Genomic DNA, 20,263 nt, shown 5'->3' on the forward strand with positions numbered 1-20,263 from the left:
ACACACAGGACTGCCACACCCCCTACTGGGACCCCGGCAGACAGGAATGAACTGAAAGGGGACCTTGTGCACTTCTAAGCCACCCTTTGAAGTCTCCCCTACTTCAAAGGCACATTTAGGTATTTAAACAGGGCCTCTGACCCTACCAACTCAGACACTTCCTGGAGAAGAAACTGGAACCAGAATCTGCATCCTGTCAAGAAGAACTGCCTGACTGCCCAAAGGACTCACCTGTCTGCTTTCTGTGAAGGACTGCTGCCTTGCTATTGCCCTGCTGCCTTGCTGCTCTCTGGCTGTGGTGAAGAAGTGCTCTCCAAGGGCTTGGATAGAGCTTGCCTCCTGTTCCCTGAAGTCTCACGACCTAAAAGACTTAGGGGGTCATTAGAACCCTGGCGGACGGTGTTAAAGGTGCGGCAATACCGCAAACAGGCCGGCGGACAAAAAAAGGGAATTATGACCGTGGCGGAAACCGTCAACAAAGACAACCACTTTAACACACCGCCCGCCACGGCGGTACAGACAAGCAGCGCGACAGTCACCGCCAACAGACAGGCGGAAGACAATGTACCGCCCACAGTATTACAACAGGCCAATCCGCCACGTTTTCCGGGGCGGATTCACCGTGGATAAAAACACGGCGGAAACAGTTACTGCAATGGGAAAACGCTCACCTGAACACATCCCACAAGGAACGAGGACTCCATGGAGCCCGAATTACACATTCTACCGGCCCTTGTATTCCTACTCATCTACGAAGACCAACAGCGGCGCGGCCGAAGACAACGGTGAGTACTGTACCTACGATATGGGGGAGGGGGAGGCAAAAGTTAGGGGGACACCCACGAAACACCCCCACCCCCACCCTCACATATTACAACATACACACCAATGCATCCACAAAAATCACAGTAACAACCCACAATCCCCCCGGAAGAATGCAAAGACAAAGCGAAATCAGTTCAAACATTGTAATGTATCAATAGACATGTCTGTCAAAAATATACAGATATATAAGAAAATCAGCCAGAAATATATACATTACGAGAAGTAGTGCAGATATGCACATAGCAATGTCCGTGCACCACTAGTTAAAAAATGCATGGGCAAGGCCCACAAAAGATACCTGTCCACAATTGGAGAGAACACTGCCGGGGCATCAGATAGAAATACTACAGGCATCTCAGGGGGAAGGGAAGGGTGGGCACCTCAGCCAGATGACTGCAAAGCCAGATCCACGATGGGGCTCCATGCCCATTGATGTATCCTGGGGAGTGCAAAGCCACAGTCTCTCAAGACCCTACAGTGGGTGGCTTGCCCACTGTGCCATCCTGGGGAGTGCAAAGCCACAGTCTCTCAAGTCTCTACAGAGGGTGCCTTGCCCACTGTGCCATCCTGGGGAGTGCAAAGCCACAATTCCGCAAGTAGATAACATCCGCCAGTGGCTCTGGAGGGGGACTGGTGGCCAGACTGGATTAGTCTCCCCATGAAAGTTCCTGTCCCATCACTGTCCCAGCTGCACTTGGGATAAGGATGCTTGATGTGGCGGTCTTTTCATTCTTACCTGGTGCATGCCCTGTTCAGCGGTGCTTTGCCATGGCGGTCTCTTGACTGTTCAGTGGTGCTTTGCCATGGCGGTCTCTGGACTGATCAGCGGTGCCTTGCCATGGCGGTCTCTGGACTGTTCAGCGGTGCTTTGCCATGGCGGTCTCTAGACTGTTCAGCAGTGCTTTGCCATGGCGGTCTCTGGACTGATCAGCGGTGCTTTGCCATGGCGGTCTCTGGTCTGTTCAGCGGTGCTTTGCCATGGCGGTCTCTGGACTGTTCAGCGGTGCTTTGCCATGGCGGTCTCTGGACTGTTCAGCGGTGCTTTGCCATGGCGGTCTCTGGACTGATCAGCGGTGCTTTGCCATGGCGGTCTCTAGACTGTTCAGCGGTGCTTTGCCATGGCGGTCTCTGGACTGATCAGCGGTGCTTTGCCATGGCGGGCTCTGGACTGTTCAGCGGTGCTTTGCCATGGCGGTCTCTGGACTGTTCAGCGGTGCTTTGCCATGGCGGGCTCTGGACTGTTCAGCAGTGCTTTGCCATGGCGGTCTCTGGACTGTTCAGCGGTGCTTTGCCATGGAGGTTCTGGAACGGGCATTGGTGTGTGGCATGACGTTCCCTGGACTGGGCATTGGTGTGTGGCATGACGTTCTCTGGACTGGGCATTGGTGTGTGGCATGACGATCCCTAGACTGGGCATTGGTGTGTGGCATGACGTTCCCTCATAGCGCACCGGGGCTGTGGCAGCCGGGGCCCTCCTGGGCACTGACTCCGGCGGTGGTCTCCTGACCAGTGACGATACTTGGACCCTCCTGGGCACTGACTCCGCCGGTGGCGGTGGTCTCCTGACCAGTGACGATACTTGGGCCCTCCTGGGCACTGACTCCGGCGGTGGCCGTGGTCTCCTGACCAGTGACGATACTTGGGCCCTCCTGGGCACTGACTCCGCCGGTGGTCTCCTGACCAGTGACAATACTTGGGCCCTCCTGGGCACTGACTCCGCCGGTGGCGGTGGTCTCCTGACCAGTGACGATACTTGGGCCCTCCTGGGCACTGACTCCGACGGTGGCGGTGGTCTCCTGACCAGTGACGATACTTGGGCCCTCCTGGGCACTGACTCCGGTGGTGGCGGTGGTCTCCTGACCAGTGACGATACTTGGGCCCTCCTGGGCACTGACTTCAACGGTGGTCTCCTGACCAGTGACGATACTTGGGCCCTCCTGGGCACTGACTCAGGCGGTGGCGGTGGTCTCCTGACCAGTGACGATACTTGGGCCCTCCTGGGCTATGACTCTGGCGGTGGTCTCCGGACCAGTGACGACGGTGCTGGCGGTGGCGTCTCGACCGCCGGGAATGATGCCGCCCTTCTCCGCCGTGATACTCACAACAGGCTGGGCAGACTTCCTCTGGCCCTTCCCCACCTTTGGCGGAGTCACAGCTGACTCTCCAATCCCCTTGGGACCCCTGTGAGTTGTTTTCCCACCAGGAGTCTTCACACGGTCCAGTCGTCCACTTTCCAATTTCAGAGCCTTTACAAGGGGTGGGCTGCCAGTGCCTTGGCTCCGGGTCATACTGCCTGCCCTGGTGGCCGGTGCACTCCACATACCTTGAACAGGCACCACTGGTATTGGAGGCTTTTTGGCTGAGGCGCTACGACGGGACTGATGAATTGGAGGGGGGGGGGTGGGGGCAAAAAGGTCAACTTTACAGAGGGACAATTTCTGACGAACACTGGGATGGGTAGTTGGAGGGGGTCTGGGAGTGGAGGAAGAGGAGGTGGTTGTAGGAGGTGTCACTTTAGGTGTTTTGGGTGCAGGTGCAGGTGCAGGTACTGGAGGCTTTCGTGAGGTGGATGGATGTTGGGTGTGTGGTTGCCGGCGTTTGTGTACTTTGGGAGGGGGCGTCACAGACACACTGGGAGAGGACACAGGGGACGTGTAAATGGGAGTGGAGGTGGTGAGTGCAGGTGAGCGGCTTGTGGTGCTGGGTGTCCTGGTGCGATTCCTGGTGCCTGTAGATGTGGTGCATGCAGGTGTGTGTGTAGACGAGACAGGGAGGGAGGAGGGAGAAGAGGAGGAGGGGGACACAGTGGAGGCAGTGGATGTTGCTGTGTCTGTATGTGGGTGAGGCTTGCGTGAGTGCCTGTGGGTTGTGTGGTGCCTATGTTTCTTGAGCTACTTGTGTGTGCTGACTTGTGTGCATGCTGGTCTGTAGGTGTGCTTTGGATGGGCTGGGGTACTGGGGATTGGGTCTGGGTGGAGGAGGTTGGAGGGGGGAGGCTAGACACAGGGACAATGGCTGCCATCAGTGCTGAGGCCAGAGATTGCAGGGTTCGCTGAAGGACAGCCTGACCAGAATGAATGCCCTCCAGGAATGCATTACCATGTTGCAACTCTCGTTCTACACCCTGGATGGCATTCACAATGGTAGACTGCCCAACAGTGAGTGACACGAGGAGGTCAATGGCCTCCTCCCTAAGGGCAGCAGGGGTGACTGGGGCAGGGCCTGAGGTGCCTGGGGCGAAGGTGATGCCCACCCTCCTGGGTGAGCGGGCACGGGGCGAACGCTGAGGGGCTGCTGGGAGGGCGGTGCTGGGAGGGCGGTGCTGGTAGGGGAGGTGGCGGCTGTACCTGTAGAAGTGGGGCGCACAGATGGTGCCGCCACCACATGGGAGCCCCCATCAGCGGACGAGTCTGTGTCGCTGGTTGGTGATCCGGTGGCCGATGTGAAGCTCCCCTCGACCTCCGTCCCACTGGTGCATTCTGAGTCCGTGGTGTGGCCCTCCATGGCCATGTGGGATGCAGCTCCCTCGTGCTCCGGTGCCACTGTACCTCCGCCTGATGATGCTGATGCACAAAAGAACAGGGAGAGCACAAAAGGGGGGGGAGACAGAAGAAGAACAGGTTGAGTGCATGGCATACCGCTACAGTTGGCGGACAAGATAGACACAGCAGCCCCCTGCATTACGCCATGCTCTTGGCCTCTGCATATGCAATTCCTGGGATATGGTCTACATGGCTATGGTGGACATATGCAAACATGGATGCCACAGGGGCAACTATACCTGTACTTGGCACTCTACTGAGGTGGGGTAGAGTGCCATACGGCCTGCATTACAGAGGGGCCTAGTCTACGTATTTCTGGCTGGCCTAGGTACACCCACAGGCCTCCTCCCCCACCCAGACCCCTCTACTGCGCGCAAAGTCCGCAGAATGAGGTTGTACTCACCCCCTTGTGTCTGCTGTGATGCCCTCAAGCGCCCATCCAACTCCGGGTAGGCCACCGCCAGGATCCGGAACATCAGGGGGGTCATGGTGCGACGGGCACCCCTCCCACGTTGGGAGGCCATCCCCAGCTGAGCCTCCGCCGTCTTCTTGCTGCAGCAGCGAATGTCCTCCCATCTTTTCCGGCAGTGGGTGCCCCGTCTCTGGTGGGCCCCCAGGGTCCGGACCTCCTTGGCGATGGCACGCCAAATGTCCCTCTTCTGGTGGGCGCTGACCTACATGACATGCACAAGGGAAGACGAAAAGTAATTACCAACTGCACCGTCGATGTGAGTGGCCCCCTCCCTACTCAAGCCATGTGGCCCATTCATTCACATGCATTAATGTTCCCTGAACTCTGCACCCTTCCCTCTTCCAACCAGCCCTCTCCACCCAGGCCTAGCCCATACAATGTGCTCCCTGTGTACTAACCTGTTGGTCTGGAGGACCGTAGAGTAGCGTGTACTGGGGGAGGACCCCCGTCTACCAGTTTCTCCAACTCCTGAGCAGTGAAGGCAGGGGCCCTTTCCCCAGACGCAGCAGCCATCGTCACTTCCAGACCGAGGTCACAGCAGCACTTGCAGTGTAGGTCCTCTCCTGTCAAAGGTCAGGTATCTAGTGATTGAACAGATAGAAAATGGCGGTGACGTCCGCGGCGGTGCGTATCATCAACGCCGGCGCACCTGTTCATTGGCTCCTGGGACCCATAGGGTCCTATGTTAACCAATGCAGCATAGCGCCGCGGTCTACGACCGCCTACCGCGACGGTGTGCAACTCCAGCGCAGTTACCCCACAATCCCATTGTCCCAGTTTAGAGGTCAGGCAGCCGCCATTTCAGGGGCCCACATGGTTTCATTTACTTCTGCGTCACACATAGCTAGGCCTACACTCAACACACATACAGGAAGGGTTTTGTGTTTGGTGTAGTCTTCTGTGTAACTGTGGGTACATACCTGGAGGAAAATTGACTTTATCGTCGCTGTTGTCCTTCGTAGGCGCCGTCAGCTGGGACACGTGAGAAGATGGCGGAATCCTCCGGTGTACCGACCGCTGGTGGACCTGTTGACAATGGAAGAGCGACATGTAATTGTCACCTACAGGTTTGACCGTGCCACAATCCAGGAACTATGTACCCAGTTGGAGCCAGACCTGATATCACCAATCCGCCATCCCACTGGAATCCCCCCTGACGTGCAGGTGCTGTCTGTGCTCCATTTCCTTGCAAGTGGCTCTTTTCAGACAACAATGGCCATTGCATCAGGGATGTCCCAGCCTATGTTTTCCAACGTCTTGTCCAGAGTGTTGTCTGCCCTGCTGAAACACGTGAGGAGATACATCATTTCCCCTGAGGTGGAAGATTTGCCTACAGTTAAAGGTGACTTCTATGCCCTTGGACATATCCCCAACGTCATAGGTGCCATTGATGGGACCCATGTAGCTCTGGTCCCCCCCCACAGGAGTGAACAGGTGTACAGAAACAGGAAGAGTTATCATTCCATGAATGTTAGATGGTCTGTTTGGCAGACCAGTACATCTCCCAGGTAAATGCCAAGTTCCCTGACTCAGTGCATGACGCCTACATCCTGCGGAATAGCAGCATCCCTGATATGATGGGTGACACACAGGTGAGAACATTTTCAGTTTTAACATTACATTCACTGTCATACGTCTTCCTCTATCCTGTGTGTAATTAATTGGAATTATTTGGTAATTGAGTTGTTTCTTTCCATTACGGTTTCACAGGTGTGGTTACCAACGTGTGTCATCTACTTGCATCCTTCAAGGACTTTTGATGTGTGACATTGGTATGTTGCCTTTACATCTCACAACGCATTTTGACACTGTCATTGATATTACATTTTAACAAATCATAGACTGACTCCAGATTGTTTTGTGTTTCAAGGGTGTTTATTGAAGTGCTCAGAAATGGGAGGGGGTTGTAAAATGAGGATGGGTGATGGTGGAGGAATGTCCATGGCAGAGTCCAGTCTATTAGTCTCACAGGTGCACTGCCCATATGGGTATAGGAAGTGGAGCTGGAGCAGTTCAAGTATGGACAGGGTAACAAAGTGGGACAGTGGGGGGACAATCAGGGTGGTCTCATTTCCTGGCGGGGGTCTTCCCATCTTGCTCTGTCCTGTTCCTGGCTCTCAGGGACCGCTTGCGTGGTGGTTGTCCATCTGCAGTGGGTGGGGTGCTGGTGTGGTGGTCCTGTGGCGGGGCGTCCTGTCCACTAGCGCCGGCGGAGGTGGTGAGCAGTTCATCGTCCTGGCTAGTGTCAGGGGCCCCTTGGAGTGCCATGGTGTCCCTCAGGGTCTGCTGTATGTCCTTCAGCAGCCCTACGATGGTGCCCAGGGCTGAGCTGATGGTCCTGAGCTCCTCCCTGAACCCCAAATACTGGTCCTCCTGCAGGCGCTGGGTCTCCTGAAACTTTACCAGGACCGTCGCCATCGTCTCCTGGGAGTGGTGGTATGCTCCCATGATGGAGGTGAGGGCCTCGTGGAGAGTGGGTTCCCTTGGCCTGTCCGCCCCCTGTCACACAGCAGCCTTCCCAGTTCCCCTGTGTACCTGTGCCTCCGTCCCCTGGAACTTGTGCCCACTACCACTGCCCCCAGGTCCCTGTTGTTGTTGGGGTGGTGGGTTACCCTGGGTTCCCTGTAGTGGTGGACACACCACTGATTGACCTGTCCTGGGTACGGAGGTTTGGGCCCGCTGGGTGGGTGCTGTGCTGGTGTTACCAGAGGGTGGAAGGTCAGTGTTGGGCTGTGCCTATGCAAGGGGAACCGACTGTCCTGAGGCCCACGATGGTCCGGGCTGGTCATCAGGCTCCAGTAGGGCAGAGCTGCTATTGTCACTGTGGGCCTCTTCTGGGGGTGGAGTGGTGTTGTCCGGACCCTCTGGTGTGGTGACGGTCCTTCGTGTTCCTGCAGGGGCATAAGAGCATGATTATTGCATGTGTGTGTGTGTCATGGTGTGCAATGGGTGGGTGAGCGTGTACCCCAGTGCAAGCATTCCTGTGTGGGGGCTAGTGTGATGATGGTTAGGGGGTTGTTCTGGGAATGTGCAGTGGGCATGCTTAGGTGATAGGTGTCCATGCTTAGTTGTGTCATGCAGGGCTTGGTGTTGGGATGTGTAGTTTGTGTTATGAATACATTAGTGAGGATTTGGGGTGATAGGGGAGGGTGTGAGGGTGGGGGTGTGTGATAGCATGCAGGTAGGATGGGGGATATGTTAGTTAAGATTTGACTTACCAGTGTCCCATCCTTCACCGACTCCTCCGAGGCCCTCTGGATGCATGATGGTCAAGACTTGCTCCTCCCATGTTGTTAGTTGTGGGGGAGGAGGTGGGGGTCCGCCGCCAGTCCGCTGAACTGCGATGTTGTGCCTGGAGACCGTTGAACGCACCTTCCCCCGTAGGCCGTTCCACCTCTTCCTGATGTCCTCCCTATTTCTTGGGTGCTGTCCCACAGCGGTGACCCTGTCCACTATTCTTCGCCATAGCTCCATCTTCCTGGCTACGGATGTGTGCTGCACCTGTGAGTCAAATAGCTGTGGCTCTACCCGGACAATTTCCTCCACCATGACCTGGAGCTCCTCCTCGGAAAAGCGGGGGTGTCTTTGGCGTGCCATGGGGTGGTGTGTGTGATGTGTGGGGCGGTGTGAGTGTTGATGTGTGTGGTGATGTGTAGTGGTGTGTGGGGTTTTGTGCGTGGATGTTGTGTTGGTGATGGTGTTGTGTACCTCTGTGTGGTGGGATTGTCTGATCTGTGCTGTGTCTCTGGCCTTCGTGATTAATTTTTGGTCGTAGGGGTTTGTGGGTGATGTGGGTGTGTGTTTTATATTGCGTTGGGTGTGTGGGAGTGATGTTTGTATGTGTACCAGGTGTGTGTATTTCGAATTGTCCAATGTGGCGGTGTTTTTTAGATGTGTGTGTATTTTGAGCGCGGCGGTGTGTACCGCCAATGGAATACCGTGGTTGAATGACCGCCGCGTGGATTCATGGGTCGTAATAGCATGGGCGTGTTTCTGTTGGCGTGGAGGTGGAGGTTTTGTTATCGCCAGTTTATCACTGACCTTTGGGGTGGCGGACTTGTGTGGGTGTCTGAATTTCGGCGGTTTCCGAGATGTGTGTCATAATAGCTGTGGCGGAATTCCGCCGCTGCGGCGGTGTATTGGCGGTCTTCTGCACGGCGGTAAGCGGCATTTACCGCCAATGTTGTAATGACCCCCTTAATCTTTACAAGAAGGAATCCTTGTGCTGCAAAATTTGACTCACAGCCTGCCAGAAACGATGCACAGCCTGCACTGTGGTGAAAATGTCACTGCACGCCGAACGGGAACGACGCAGCCTGACTTTGCAATGAGAAGATCGAAGCAGCGCCAGCGTAGCCACTGTAAATTCCACGCACGGCCCACTTGATCAACGTACAGCCAAGCCAGAACGACGCACCCCGACTTCCAGAGAGGAATCGAAGCAGCACCTGCCGTGCAGTAGAAAGTTCGACACAACACCCACTGGATCGATGCAACTCCTTTGACTTCGTCCTGCCAGCACAGGAAATCCACGCATCGTCCCTGGGGCATCTGAAAATCCCACAACCCAAAGAGGATCCACGACCGAGCGCCGGAAATCGACGCACAGCCATTTCTGGGTGAAAACTAAATGACGCATCGCTGTGTCCGGCCCGAGAAATCGATGCACACCACTTTGTTTCCACGCATGTCCTTTTCTGTGGTTCTTTGTGGAGATTTTTCACGCGAACCAGGTACTTTGTGCTTCAAAGAGACTTGGGCCCTCATTATATACACGGCGGTAAACAACACACCGCCGGCAGCGGCAGTAAAAACCGCCAACAGAGGAGCGGTCCGGACCGCCAAATAATGATCCAACTGAAACACAGGCATCCTGAAAACCACCCACCCCCAGCAGAGGAGTGCCCACAATGACGGCAGAGCCCGCCCACAGGCCGACGGAAAGGCCCAACCTGCCCATCAAATAATGAACCACTAGACCGTCGTCAGTTCCAGGGCGGGAACCACCGCCACACAAAGCCAGGTGGAAATGAACCAAATATAAGGAAACACTCACCGGAGGCTAACACAACACGCCGAAGCAGACATGCATAGAGAGCTGCAGATCATGCCAGTCCTGCTCCTTGCTATATACCTCCACGACCGAGACTGCCAACGAAGACGACAACTGTAAGTACTGCGACCTACTAAACAGGGGAAGAAAGGGCACAGTTACCTACCCACCCACTCCACCCACCCCGCAACGCTCCCCCAACCCTTCACAGCAGCACAAGCCATACACCCCACAGGAAGAGGTACTTACCCAACCCAAGGCAAATCCAACCTGACCATAGTACATACATGTGCCCCACACCGACAAACAATGAAACGAGAGATCAGGGATCCAGAGTGTGCCGCCAAAACACAGGCCACACATAAACTTTGAATTCAGCTCGCTGAGCAAACGATATGTAAGTAAGGCCAATGGCCAGTCCATAGTGTCATGAGTCCCATGGGCTACAATGGCCCCAACCTGACTCCCACAAGTGCTACGGAACTCCTTCTTATAGGGGCAACAATGGGGCATCCAGGCACCTCAGGGAACAGGGGCAGAGGGTAGTGGGGGTGGGGATTTACAACGGGGGGTCTTGGATTTGCGTTCGGAAGGTGGAGGGGGTTTGGGTTTGGCCTTGGAAGGGGGGGGAGTGTGCTTGGACCGGGTGGAGCCAGATGGAATTGGCTCAGCATGGGGCTTTTTCCTCTCTGGGGAAGGGGCATGGGAATCTGAAGGGCGGACAGGGGCTGGCTGTGAAGTGGAAGGAGTGGAAAGGGGAAGGAGGTGTGCACGTTTAGGGACGAGACAGGGTGGGCCAGTGGGTTGGAATAGGTCAGCATGGGAGAGGAAAAGTTTCTTTGGAGCAATTGGGTTGGACCTGGAGGAGGACGTGGGAGGTAGAGGGTGTGGTTGTAAGTGGTGTAGGTGTGCGTGTTGTGGGTGCAGGTGACTGGACAGTATGCTGAGGTGTGGTGGATGTGTGATGAGTGGGTGTTTTGGTGTGTTTGTGTTTTTGGAGGAGGGGGGACAAGACAGGCTGCCAGTGTGAATGTATGTTGTTTGAGTGTCTGCAAGTCTGGTGAGTGTGCTGTATGTGTCAACTAAAGTAGTTGTGATGAGTGCAGGGTGGTGTCTGGGGTGCATGTATGGATGTGTGCTATTGTAGTGACTGCAGGAACAGTGTCAGCAACAGTGAATGAAGGTGTAGTGTCTGGGGGTGTGCATGTAGAGGGGACAGACAAGGGGGCCGGAAGAGGTGGGCACACTGGAGGAAGTAGATGTTGCTGTGTGTGCATGTGTATGTTGGCTGTGTGAATGCTTGTGGTGGGAGGTGTGGTGCTTGTGTTTAGAAGTGTGCTTCTTGTGTGTTGAGGTGTGTGCCTGCGGGTCAGAATGTGTGCTTTGGACAGGTGAAGGGAGTGGGGTGCAGGAAGGGGTGGAGGAGGTTAGAGGGGGAATGGAATGACCAGGGACACTGGCTGCCGTCAAAGAAGAGGCCAGAGCCTGAAAAGATCTCTGTAGGCCAGACACAGCACTGTGAATGCCATCCAGATAGGCATTGGTCTGCCGCATCTCTGATGCTAGCCCCTGGATGGCATTGATGATGGTTGTCTGCCCTACAGAGATGGTTCTCAGGAGGACAATAGCCTCCTCCGTGAGGGCAGCAGGGCTGACTGGGGCAGGGGAAGCGGTGCCTGGGGTGAAGGAGACGCTCACCCTTTTGGGTGAGCGGGCACGGCCAACTCGGTGGGGAGCAAATGGGAGGGTGGTGATGGCATGGGGGTGGCGGAAGATGACACAGTAGATGTGGGCCCACTAGGGTCCATCACTGCCAAGGAGCGCCCATCGGAGGAGGTAGTTGCCTCCCACGTGGTACTCCCCTCGCCCTCCAACCCAGTGGTCCCATTGGCGTTGGACGACTCTGCCTCTGAGGATCCGTGGGCCACTGCATCCCCACTCGCCGGTGCCTCAGCTCCCTCGCAAGATGATGCTGATGTACACAGACAACACAAGAGAACAGGGGTGGGGAGACAAAAAAGGAGAGACACTTGTAAATAGCTTAATAGAGTGAACAAAGTGGTTCATACATACACCCATCCAGAAGACACTACATCAGGCAGCACCTTCCACTATACCAATGGCTATGCCCCTGACTAGTGCCCAGAACCGCACTCTACAGCCATTCCCTAAACAACTTAAGGACCTGACGTGTAGGAGACCTGAACAAACAACCCCTACTCCCCACAGGGGCCATCATGTAGATGGACATCAGTCAGAGTCCCTGCAACTAAGCAGCATAACCCCAAATGCACACCCAGACATCCATCAAGGATCACATACATGGTATGCAGCCTTCAAGCGCCCATCCAGGTCTGGGTATGCCACCGCCAGGATGTGTAGCATAATGGGGGTCAGTGCCCGGTGGGCACCCCTTCCCCATTGGGAGGACTTCCCCAGCTGGGCCTCGCAGATTTTTCGCTCCCAGCGCCGCAGGTCCTCCCACCTCTTCCTGCAGTGGGTGCTCCGCCGACTGTAGACCCCTAGGGTCCGCACCTCCTTCGTGATGGCATGCCATAGTGCCCTCTTCTGGTGGGCGCCTACCTAAAAGGGTCACACAGAAATGTAACACAGTGGTCAGGAACTTGGAAAACATATACACCTGGCTATCCGTCCACTATAGGACGGACAGTACAAATGGACTAACAGCACATACACATGCAGCATGTCAGGAACCATGGCCCATCCAGGGTCAGAGGTGCACACATATATGCTGCCAACACCATCCATTACACGCAACCATGGCCCACAATCCCCCTACTCACCTGTACCTCTGGCCGTCTGTAGAGCTTGGCGTACAGGAGCAGGACCCCGTCCACAAGCCTCTCCAATTCCTCTTGGGAAAAGGCCGGGGCCCTTTCCCCGACAACACGAGCCACTTCCATGACCAGAGGCAGGACACAGCAGTACACTCAGTGGAGTACCTGCTTGCACGAGATCAGGGAGTCAAGTGAAGTTGGGATGACGACGGCGGCGATCATGATGCGCTAGGATTCCCCATTGACATCCATGTTAACCAATGATTTTGTGCATGGCAGTAAACACCGCCTTACGCTGTTACGTTAACCGCTAGCGGTATAAGGTCACTTCCGCAACATCAGTTCTGGATTACAGGGGGCAGACATTTTGGCAATAACTACGCATTTATAAAACTGCCATCTGCACAATGCAGGCCCTAATGTTCCCCAAACACACATAGGCATGTGACTGCTAACATTACCTCACCTGACAAGCCCTGATCTACAATTGTGGTCAAGTTGATGTTATGTCAAACACATTATGCATCTGTGTCACTACAATCAAGTCAGCAGTGCTCAATGACTGACAATGTGTGCCCATGTATGTGTGTTCCTCACACGTTTTTCCAGCTCCTCCTAGGTATTGACCATTGTGGCGAGAAAGGGCCCCATCGGTGTACAGACTACTTGTAGATTTGCGGACCATGGTGGAGCGTCACATCATTATCAATTACCGACTCACCCGTGCAACTGTTCTTGAAGTTTGTGCATTACTGGATCCTGCACTGACTCCGGCAAATCGTAATCAGCATGCCATCCCTACTGAAGTGCAGGTGCTCTCTGCACTCCATTTCCTGGCCACGGGCTCATTTCAAGTGACAGTGGGCCTGGGTGCTGGTTTTTCACAGCCAATGTTTAGCATTATACTGACAAGATTCCTGAATGCATTCCTATGTGAGGTTTCCCCAAAGTACTGACCTCCCTGCCATCAAATCAGACTTCTATGCCTTTGCCAACATACCCCATGTGCTAGGTGCCATCAATGGCACCCACATACCCATAATCCCCCAAGAGTAAGTGAAAAGGTGTACAGAAACCGGAAAAACTTTCACTCCTTGAACATTCAATTGGTGTGTACTGCAGACCAGTACATAACACATGTGAATGCCATGTTCCCTGGTTCAGTCCATGATTCATTTGTGCTGAGGAACAGTAGTGTGCCACACAAGATGGAACAACTGCAAGAGGACAGAGAGTGGATCATAGGTAGGTGTTTCTGTCACTTATTGTCACCTAGCAGACAGCCAGTCTGTCTTCCTCGGAGGCTTGTCAATGAAAGTTCTGTTTTGCACCTTTTTCTAGCTGATTCTGGCTATCCCATTTTGCGTTGGCTCCTGACACCAGTGAGGAATCCTGGAACAGATGCAGAGAGGAATTACAATGAGGCCCATGGACCTACTAGAAGGGTGATAGAGCGCACAATAGGTCTCCTGAAGGCTAGATTTTGTTGTCTGCATATCTCTGGCGGATCCCTGGCCTATGGGCCTGAAAAGGTGTGTAGAATAGTGGTGGCCTGCTGCATGTTGCACAACGTGGCTGTGAGGAATTCTATCCCCCTCTTGGAGGTGGAGGGTGCTGTATATTCAGGTCAGCTTCCTCAGAGAGGGGACGAGAGTGATGGAGATGATAAGGAAGGGGAAGATGTAAATTCCAACCCAACTGATACCGCTCTACTTCCAGTAACTATGTGGGACTAGGGGCTGAGATTGGTGTCTGTGCATCATACTGTCAGTGTGCCTTGTCATCTGGGGGGGTGGAATGTACTAATTGCTACTGTGTCCAGGTCTGCCTAGGACAGAAAACAATTTAGTGTTTCTTTTTCTAAACATATTTAGGTACAACAACATGTAAGGCGAGTGGTTCATTTAATTCTACGCAGGTATAAATGAAGTAGTTATCAACCAGTTGCATCCATACTTCACTTTGTTCACACATTTTGACAGGGAACATTGTTACATGTGTGATATGTGTTTTATTTGGTGCAGGGATTAAATAGTGCAAATTACAGTGATGGCAGTGGGTCAATGGTGGTTATCATAAATGCCAACATGGTGGCAGCATTGTTGTCAGTATTGGTAGGTCCATCAATGCTTACATGAGTTTCCTCAGAGGGTAGTTTGTGTGAAGTTGCTGTTGATGCTCTTATTGTCCGGTCTGTCTCCTGTGCTGTAGTGGGGGCTTCCTGTACTGTGTGGGCCTCAGGCTTGGTTTGGACAAGCTGCTGCAGCGCAGTTGCTCTGCTGGCCATTGTGCAGTTTCCACTGCTCCATGGCCTCTTGGTGATGTACTTGCTGCATCTTGTGACTCTGCTCCAGGGTGGTTACTAACTGGGCCAATCTGTCATGGGTATGGTGTCAGGCCCCCAGGACCTCAGGGATCACATCCTGGGCTGCAGCATACATCCTGTGGCCTCCCCCCTGGGCCACTGATGCCCTCCCACTGGGCCTATCCCCTATGCCTTTGTCCCCTGCACAGGTCTGGCGGTGCCACTTGTACTGGGGCCATCGTCTTCCTGCCTGTTGGTAGGGGGTGACTGTGGCCTCTGTACCTGTGTTCCACCAGTCTGTGGCCTGGGTACACAGGTGTGTGGACTGTTGCCCTGGGCTGATGTTTTTTGCCTGGGTGGTTGGGGTGTCAGTGGTATCCTGGGTGGGGCTGCTGGATGGTGACAGCCCAGGACTGTGTGAGGGGCCAGCCTGCTCATAGGTGTCCAGGGTTCCATCACCAGTGTCCTGTGAGGTGCCTCTGTCTCCCTGAGGAACACTGCCACTCCTTGTCCTGTCTTTCAGGAGGGCATGGGTGGTGGTGCCTGTTGGGGGAAATGGACATGTCTATTACATTAGCATGGTCGGATGGGGTGCAGAGGCGTAGGCGAGTTTGTTCAGCTTACACACTTTGGGGCCATGCAGGATGCTTTAGTGGGGTTGGCATTGCTTTTTGCTTTGTGTGTGGAGATGCATTGTGAATGTTATAGGCCTTTGTGTTTCCTTGCAGGGGTGGGTGGCTGTGCACAGGAGGAGGGATTTGGGCCTGTTAGTGGGTTTCTGAGCATGCAGGGGTGGTGGATACAGTGCCTGTGGGCTGGGTGGGGTGTCGGTCCTGGTGGGTGCTGGAGGGGTGGGGTGTTGCATGCATTACAGGTGTGATGGATATGGGGTAAGTGAAGACAACTTCCCCGAGTACATTCCTCCAGTGAGTCCTGTGAGTCCCTCAGGGTGCAGGATGGCCAGTACCTTTTCTTCCCAGTCTGTGTAGTAGGGTGGTGTTGGTGGAGGTCCTCCCCCAGTCTTCTGCACTGCAATGTGGTGCCTGGATGCCATGGCCCTGACCTTCCGCCGCAGGTTGTTCCATCTCTTGCGGATGTCGTCCCTGGTGCATGGATGGTGTCCCACTGCATTGACCCTGTTGACAATGGTCTGCCATAGCTCCATCTACCTGCCGATGGGTGTGTGCCCCACCCGAGTCCCGAATAGTTGTGGCTCGACCTTCAGGATCTCGTCCACCATGGACCTTAGCTCCCTTCCTGTGAAGCATGGGTGTTTGGGGGGTGCCACGGTGAGTGTGGTGAATGGTGTCTGCGGTGGAATCTCGGTGAGGGTGCTCTTGTGTGGTTGGGTGTAGGTCTTGTGGATGGTCGTTCGGCTTCCACTGACCGCCAAGGTGATTTGTGCATCATTAGTTGGAGGGTGGGATGTGGGTGTGCTCGGCGGTGGCGGGGTGGGAGGTCCAGCATTTCCGCCGACAAGGTCGTGGTGGAGACTGGTGGACTGGTGATTTTTGTCGGATTTTGAATTTTGGTTCATTATATGGCGGGTTTCTGTCACTGCCAATGGCAGTCTTCTGTTCACAGTCGCCATGGCGGTCAGCGGTGTTCATAATGACCACCTTTGTTTGCTTTTAAAAAGACTTATGACACTTTATATCACTTTTCAGTGATGTCTCAACATTTACTTATTGCATTTTAATCGTTTTGATCTGCATTATCTAGATAAATATTATATATTTTCCTAAACACTGTGTGGTGTATTTTTGTGGTGCTATATGGTGTTATTGTATGATTTATTGCTCAAATACTTTACACATTGCCTTTTAAGTTAAGCCTGACTGCTCAGTGCCAAGCTACCAGAGGGTGGGCACAGGATAATTTGGATTGTACATGACTTACCCTGACCAGAGTGAGGGTCCTTGCTTGGACAGAGGGTAACCTGACTGCCAACCAAAGCCCCCATTTCTAACAGCCCCCTGGAGACCTCAGCAGATGTCACCCACATCTGTACTGTCTTGTCAGTCATTGTAAGGTATGTGTGCTACACCGTGCCGACAATGGTGCTGTGACAAAGTGGTTGTAAACAGGCATGCTATGTACATATACAGATGCCCTGAGACCTATCATTGTAGACACCAATGAATAACTGCGAGCCAAAACAATTCCCATTTCACACAATTTCATGCCAGCACACGTTGTCCCTTGAACTACATGCAACCATTTTCATTGCACAACATCAGATCATTGGTCAGGCAAGACCATCTTTCATAGGATTCCACACTTCAGACTGACTCACACCAAACCCTGGATTAGCACCCATGACACACAAGATGAAACTGACTGGATGCATCAGAGTCTTTGAATCCTACAACCTCTCCTATGGTTTAGGGTGCAGGCCCACCTGCAAGACATGGATGGAAAACATTGGTTAGTGTAATTTGTACACTTCAGTAAATGGACGGCATTGTATACTGTTAACTTGTTAGGCTGAGTGAGCACGTAGTCCTAATGGTAGAGCAGAGCAACTACCAGATAATGTAGACCCATCCACATACAAACCATCACTGTCCCTGACACTCCTGTGGTGCTTCTCACTGCACCATTAAAACATGGCATTGTCATGGAGGTGTCTGTTAGCGTTACACCTCCATGACCATAAGGGACTGCCTGCCAGTGTATATTGCATCTCAGGGGTATACAACGGCTGTTACAGTGGCTGTCCCATTGTGACATTCATAGCATCCATAGCAATTGAGACTGCCTCAGATGTCATAGACATCAACCTCATTGTCACAGCAAACTGACAAACTACTGCCCAGGGGTTATGTTGGTATTCCACGGTGTTGAGGAATGACGTGATACATCCTTCAGTGAAGTTAGTAATGTGTGTGTGCTATCACAAGGCACGCCCATGAACAGTAATGCTATGGGAGTATACTGATATGAAGATAGTTGTACCTATCTGCACATTGACTAATTGAAATCATGGATGTCTTGCCAATAGAGTGTGGCCGGGCATTGTTGCCATGGTGTACATTATTTGTCCAGGTATAAGGACATGGACATAGAAAATGCCTCAACACAGAAACACTTGCTCTGTGGTGCAAGGATGCATTTGTTGGTGCAGGTTACTGATATGCCAGTGAAGGAGCAGATGAAGGGCAGCCCCATACTGTCAGTGAGAAACGGCAGGCCTGTAGAATGGGCTCTGCACATGTGTGTGATAATAGACATAGTATAGGGTGTATGTGATACACAAGGAATTGGAAAAGGGAAGTGCTAGTAGTCTGGATCCAGTGCATGGTCAAGCTCCCTTACATGGCCTTGGCCAATGACACAAAGAGGCCAATAGAACAACAGCGGTGCAGCTACATTTACAGAAATATAGTCCTTGTGATCCTCAGTGCACCCCTTACCCCCGCCATGTGTGCACCTAATGAGAATTAAGGCACAGAAAGATGCAGGTAGGGTCCAAATGCATTTATTTCTGTGTAGGTAAATGATGTACATTTTGGGCCCATGTCATACATTTTCATCCCCCCATATCACACCTCCTCTCAGCAGCTGTTTAGAGTGCTGGTGTAATTGTACTAAGGGATTTCTCATCTTACTCAGTGGCTTATACAAATGCCACCCATACAGGTTTTGGGACCCCTTCCATACATGATGCATGGCGCAGGCCTCATTTAGTGCTGCTCATTTGCGGGTTGCCCTGTACAGCATCACAACACTTTGTACTGGTTGTGCAGGGAAAATGTTACATCTGGCCAGCATCGGCTTCATCATTGTACATCTGACTTGCAGGCCCAAAGAGGTGCTGAGACTCATCATACAGTTAGCATACGACATGTCCACATCACAACCATTACATGCAGCACTCAACCGTACCTGCAACTGTCATGCACATGCAAAAGTAAGCAGTTTGTATGGAAATGTGAGACTTACCAACTGCTCCACCAATCTCAAATCCCAGATGATCCAGCAGGTCCTGTTCCCTTGGTCATTGGTGGTCGTTCCTTCCACAGCCAAAGATTCTTGTGAGGTGGTAGAGCACCTTGCCCCACCGCAGTAGCCGTGCCTCTGTGGGGTAGCCAAGGATTACTCGGCCACCTAGTTGCAGCTTCAAAGGGAGGTAGTGTTGAACAAGCCAGATGAACCCCTCCCAGCTCATCAGCAGACATCCGGGGCATCCTCCCCTTCACAGACATACTGCAAATGCAGTTCACCCAAAACAAAAAAATAAAGTAAACCTAACACCTAACCCAACTACCCCAACAACTATTCTACCCCAGACAAACACCTCACAATAAAGAGACAAAAACAGTACAATTACACTACAAAAGACAAGTTTAAAGACAACTGAGGACAACACCTACAAGACACAGCAAAAACACAGTACACCCTCTCCAAAATACAGCAATCCACCTACAACACCATCTCCATACACCCTCACTAAGTCACAGACAATAAGACTGTGAAGTGAAAGTGAACTCACTGTACCATGTTTGGAGGCAGGATGTCCTGTTACATCCCTTCCTGGGCCTGAGTGTCGTGTTTCCAGTCATGCGTCATTTTTTTGACGCATTACGATCATGATTTGTTTTTCCTAACATTAGTGTGAATAGGCATGTGGACGTGCGATAGACGCTTAGGGGCTAGGTCTCTGTTAGATTAGGGGTATTGTATGATATATGTGTATGCATGAAAGATTTTGTCGCATGACGGTCATGCATGGATTATACACCATGGTGCATTCAGAGGTGTGTGTACTTGTTATTGCCGCTTAGGGCCCAGGCATCATTTTACAAACGTTTCAATGTGTAGTTGATGAGCTTGCATCATAAACTTTTGAAGCATGACGAAAGTGTGTGCATTTTTGCATTGTAGGCCTTGAGTGCACCCTGATTTGCTTAGCATGTTACATAGGCTGTGCATCAATGTTGTATATGTGGTATGGCAACATGTCCGTGCATGTCCAGTACTGTCATTACAGTGACAATGGTATGCTGAACCTATAGGTTTGTTTATGAGTCTGCTGCATGCGATTAGTCATACCTTGTGCTTATATGCATTTATGGCTACACTGTGTCCACATACATGTTGGCACATGTGTACTCATGTGTATGCACATTAATTTCTGGGTGGACTACATTGTTATGTCTGAGATACAAATGTACACATACCTACAACACAATATATATGTTGGCCTATGTCCAGCACATGGTAAAGCACATGACAACCATGACAGTTTCTACTCACGGTATCCAC

This window comes from Pleurodeles waltl, chromosome 3_1, assembly GCF_031143425.1.
Source record: "Pleurodeles waltl isolate 20211129_DDA chromosome 3_1, aPleWal1.hap1.20221129, whole genome shotgun sequence".
NCBI lineage: Eukaryota > Metazoa > Chordata > Amphibia > Caudata > Salamandridae > Pleurodeles > Pleurodeles waltl.